Raw genomic sequence first — 5,708 nt, forward strand, 5'->3', positions numbered from 1 at the left:
TTGATGTAATTGGGACTCCAGAAGAAACTAGAATGTTTCATGCCCAAGAGTAAAATAATGGTTGCATGAAAAAAAAATGGTTTCATAGTATAGTAACAGAAGTGAATAGGCTTAATTTTGGTGTTAAATAAGAAAATACTTTTTGAATTAGACTGCTGATTTAGCAACAGTTAAAAACATACCACATATGAACAAGAACAAGTTGATACAACTGTAGGAAAAAAACCCTAAAACTTCTTTAAATAATAACATAATTATAGGAAAATCAGGCTTCTGATTTTCAGAGCATTTTATTCTTCTCTTCTCAGTAGGAAAAAACAATTGGGGAAAAACCTGACAATTTTGTGACCCAGATGTTAAGAATGAATTTGTAGGGCGCCTGGGTGGCTCAGTTGGTTGAGCGGCTGCCTTCGGCTCAGGTCGTGATCCCAGGGTCCTGGGATCGAGTCCCGCATCGGGCTCCCTGCTCTGCGGGGAGCCTGCTTCTCCCTCTCCCACTCCCCCTGCTTGTGTTCCCTCTCTCGCTGTGTTTCTCTCTGTCAAATAAATAAATAAAATCTTTAAAAAAAAAAAAAAAAAAAAAAGAATGAATTTGTAATTTTTTCTGTATCACCATCTGAATTCTATCATTTCAGATATTTTCCTGGCAATATATGAGGTTATTTTAATAGCTGCATATTCTCTTGTGATTATTTAACTGCTTACAGTGTCTTTTGGAAGCAGATACTTGATGTGCTTTCCTTTACTCCTGTGTATCATTTTTATTTGGCATCACCCTAGTTAAAAATTATTCAATTTTACTAATAAAATAAGTAATATTTTTGGAGTCTGTGCTGGAGTCAATCAAATAAATTTTAGGAAACATTCTTGACCACTGCAAATTGTAACATTTACTTTATATATTTGCACAGCACATGTACTATCTTAGCAGCTCACTATAGTACTGTGGAAGATTAATGGAGTATAGAAAGATAACTTGCAGGTTAATTGACTTGTTGAAAGGTAAGAAAAAGAAAATATTTAACTCTGGTTGTGAAAGATGTAGCTCTTTTTCTCAACTTTCCCCTTCTGTCATTAGTAGGCTTCAATAAGAATCCAACATAGCTGTGCTTTAGTGAGGAAGAGATGCTCTCAGACTGTGTACATCACTTATTCATGGTCATGTCTTTGAACATAGCTAAGTTTAAATTTCTATACTGATTCAGCTCTTTGTTCCTAATAAGTGTCTATTTGCCAATCATCTATGTCAAAAGAGCAAATCAGAAATTTATCTATGTCTAGACCAACAATCCCTGAGAATATATCTCCTAGGTAGCATTGAAGCCATAAACCATCCAGGGTAGTCAATCATTAGCCAAGTGCCTGAGATGGAATCTTCTAAGCAGTGTTCAGAAAGATATTTAAAAAAATGCCTTAATTATCCTTGAGTTTTTCCAGAATTAGAATCATAAGATGGTTAAAACTCATAAAATAGTTTGATAAACTGTATAAACTTTACCTTGCAGAAGAAGTTGATATTTATAGAATATCACCAGCCTTACTGTCACAAATATTTGGATACACTTATATATGTCTATGAATATATTCAGGAACAAATAATTTATATTTTAAAATGTAAATTTGTCTCCAAATAGTGTTGTAATAGGACCCATTCAGTTCCCTTACATATTGGCAAATGAAATAAATCACATGGAGAATTTTACTTGCTACAAATAAATTTTAATAATTATAAGACACATGAAAAATGTTCACTTTAAGAATTGAAAGAATAGAAATGGATTTTCTTTAAAGAGATAATTTAAAAATAACCACTTATTCAAACTGTCCAGTGCCTCTCATAAAATGTGGGCAAGTTGATTACTTTGTTTTGCAATAAACAATAGGCTAATTGAGAAGATTTATAAAACAGTGTGGCTCCCATGAGTTTTTTTTTTTTAATTAGTTGTTTCTAATCATGTTGATTTTAGGAATCTTGCACATTTGCAGCACTTAAACCAAGAAAAAATATATAATATACAATTAATTTAATAATACTGTTCTTAAAAAAAAACTAAACCCGTGTATAGCTTTATGAACACCAGGTAGTCTTTATTCTTGGTATAGCTAATTTATTTTACCATAATACTTTTTTTCAAGTTTTTATTTAAATTCTAATTAACATACAGTGCCATATTAGTTTCAGGTGTACAATTTAGTGATTCATCACTTTCATACAACACCCAGTGCTCATCACAGGTGCCCTCCTTAACACATCACCCATTTAAACCGTCACCCCTGCCCACCTCTCCTCCAGCAACCCTGTTTGTTCTTTATAGTTAAAAATCTGTTTCCTGGTATGCATCTCTTCCCTGCCCCCGCAATATGTTCACCTGTTTTGTTTCTTAAATTCCACATATGAGTGAAACCATATGGTATTTGTTTCTCCGACTGACTTATTTGACTTAGCATAATATTCTCTAGATCAATCCACAGCAATTGCACTACTACATATTTACTCAAGGATAAAAAAAAATACTGATTGAAAGGGAATGCGTGCACCTTGATGTTTATAGCAGCATTATCTACAATAGCCAAAGTATGGAAAGAACTCAAATGTCTATTGGCTGGTGCTTGCTTTGGCAACACATATACTAAAATTGGAATGATACAGAGATTAGCATGGCCCCTGTGCAAGGATGACATGCAAATTCATGAAGTGTTCCATATTTTTCGTGTACACACACACACACACACACACACACACACACTGGAATATTATGCATCCATCAAAAGGAATGAAATCTTGCCATTTGCAACGACGTGGATGGAACTGGAGGGTATTATGCTCAGTGAAATAAGTCAATCAGAGAAAGACATGTATCACATGACCTCACTGATATGAGGAATTCTTTTTTTTTTTTAATGATTTTATTATTTGACAGAGAGAGAGAGCACATGAGAGGGGGGAGGGTCAGAGGGAGAAGCAGACACCCTGCTGAGCAGGGAGCCCGATGCGGGACTCAATCCAGGGACTCCAGGATCATGACCTGAGCCGAAGGCAGTCGCTTAACCGACTGAGCCACCCAGGTGCCCCGATATGAGGAATTCTTAATCTCAGGAAACAAACTGAGGGTTGCTGGAGTGGTGGTGGGTGGGAGGGATGGGTGGCTGGGTGATAGATACTGGAGAGGGTATGTCTATGGTGGGCACTGTGAATTGTGTGAGACTGTTGAATCACAGACCTGTACCTCTGAAACAAATAATACATTATATGTTAAGAAAAAAAAAAAGAAGATAGCAGGAAGGGAAAAATGAAGGCAGGGGAAATTGGAGGGGGAGACGAACCATGAGAGACTACAGACTCTGAGAAACAAACTGAGGGTTCTAGAGGGGAGGGGGGTGGGGGGATGGGTTAGTCTGGTGATGGGTATTAAAGAGGGCACGTACTGCATGGAGCAATGGGTGTTATATGCAAACAATGAATCACGGAACACTATGTCAAAAACTAATGTTGTATGGTGATTAACATAACATAAAAAAAAGAAGTGCAAAAAAATGTCTATTGGCTGATGAATAAAGAAGATGTGGTATATATACAATGGAATATTACTCAGCCATGCCATAACACTTTTAATAGAGATAATCATGAAAACCTAAATCACTGAATAAAAACTCTGACTTAAAATATTCATGTTCACAGTTAGATAAATATGCTTTAATTTTCAGGGAAAATTTGTGAAGACTGTGATCTGGCCAAATGAGTAAGCACATCCAAATTTACACATTAATGCCACTGTCTTATTTGTAAATGATGTGTGTTTACTGAATCTAAAGAAGTTGTTTTGTTATATAAATTAGTCTTAAATGACAAGCCTTTTTATAATTTCCTCATTGCACTTTTATGTGTGTGTGTGTGTGTAGGTTGGTAGTTAACAAACATCAAGTGTGCACCATGTGCTAAACATTCTTCACAATTATTAACACTTGTTAATTTATTTAAATCTTATCATAGCCCTGAGGTAGATTCTAATGTTTTACTCAATGTTACTGGTTAGAGAACAGGTAGAGTGAGGGAACCTGTGTTCAGAACCCACACTTTTGACCACTACAATTGTGCATCATATTAAATTAATAGCTATAGCTATTCTATTGATATTTTCTTTAAAAATGTCCCAGGATTTGTTAAATTAAAATCATAACAGATTTATGTCATCTATTGTAAAGTGGTAGTAATATGAGGCAGTATAGAATTGAAACAAGAATAGAATCCAGGAGGGGCACCTGGGTGGTGCAATCCATTCAGCATCTCCCTCTTGGTATCAGCTCAGGTCATGATCTCAGGGTTGTGGGATGGAGCCCCTCCTAGGGCTCCATGTTCAGTGCACAGTCTGCTTATCCCTCTCCTTCTGCTCCTCCCGCTGCTTGCACTCTTCTCTCTCTCTCAAAAATAAATAAATAAAATTTAAAAAAAATAAGAATAGAATGCAGGAATATGGGCACTTCACCTGCTAATGAAAAAATAACACTGCAATGTAGTCATGAAAAGGTGATTTTTTAAAATAAATGGTTCTGAATCTCTTATATTTAAAAATAATAACTTGATCTTCATGTCATATACAAAAGTCAAGCCTACATTAATTATAGATCTAAATATGAAGAATGAAACAATAAAATCTTTAGAGATAAACATAGAAAAATGTTTCTATGACAGGGCGCCTGGGTGGCTCAGTTGGTTAAGCGACTGCCTTCGGCTCAGGTCATGATCCTGGAGTCCCGGGATCGAGTCCCGCATCGGGCTCTCTGCTCAGCAGGGAGTCTGCTTCTCCCTCTGACCCTCCTCCCTCTCATGCTCTCTGTCTCTCATTCTCTCTCTCTCAAATAAATAAATAAATAAATAAATCTTAAAAAAAAAAAGAAAAATGTTTCTATGACAAACATTAGGCAATATTTTTAAAGGTGTTACAAAAACCACTAGCCACAAAAAGTTTTGCTGAATTACATTTGTTTATAAATAATAACTTCAGGTCATCAAAGGTACTATTAATTGAGTGAAAAAGTAGCCTACAGAGACATAGGAAATAATCATAATACATATATCTGGCAACATACTCATGTCTAGAATATATAAAGAACACCAACAAATCAATAATAAAACAAAAGGCAATGTGATATAGAAAAGAAGTCTTAAACACTTCAAATAAGAGGATGTCCAAATGTCCAGTAAACATATGCAACACTGTTCAACTTCATTTTCCATCTGAAAAATGCACACTGGAACCACAGGGCAATGCTATTACGCAATCATCAGGAAATCTAAAAGGAAAGATGACAATCCAAGGGTTGTCAAAGTATTGGAGCAACTGAAACTCTGATATACTGCTGGCAAGAGTGTAAATTAATATAAACAAATCAGATAACTGTTTGCCAGTATCTGTTAATGCCAAATACATGTATACTTTGTGACTCAACAAGTCCAACACTGGGTATACAGTAAACTAAAATAAGGGCATATATTCACCAAAAGACATGCTGAAGAATATCGTAGCAGAGCTATTCATAATAGTGTCAAAATGTTTTTTTTAAAACCCACAAATCAAATCTCCATCAACAACAGAATAAAATTGACAGGTAAAAAGAAGGATAGCGAAGGTGTAAGCTCTCAATGAAAGTAAAACATTGTTTTAAGAATAAACAAAGAATAAGAATAAACAAAGTATAATAATGTGCAC

At 35.3% G+C, this 5,708-nt stretch overlaps 1 non-coding gene across 1 annotated transcript; it reads left to right on the forward strand.

The window, feature by feature from the left end:
• The first annotated feature begins 2,606 nt into the window (after positions 1-2,606).
• Positions 2,607-2,710, forward strand: LOC123324660. The gene has a single exon (XR_006539937.1). It is a non-coding gene; the product is annotated as a U6 spliceosomal RNA (small nuclear RNA).
• Positions 2,711-5,708: the final 2,998 nt, after the last annotated feature.

This window comes from Neomonachus schauinslandi, chromosome 4, assembly GCF_002201575.2.
Source record: "Neomonachus schauinslandi chromosome 4, ASM220157v2, whole genome shotgun sequence".
Lineage (NCBI taxonomy): Eukaryota > Metazoa > Chordata > Mammalia > Carnivora > Phocidae > Neomonachus > Neomonachus schauinslandi.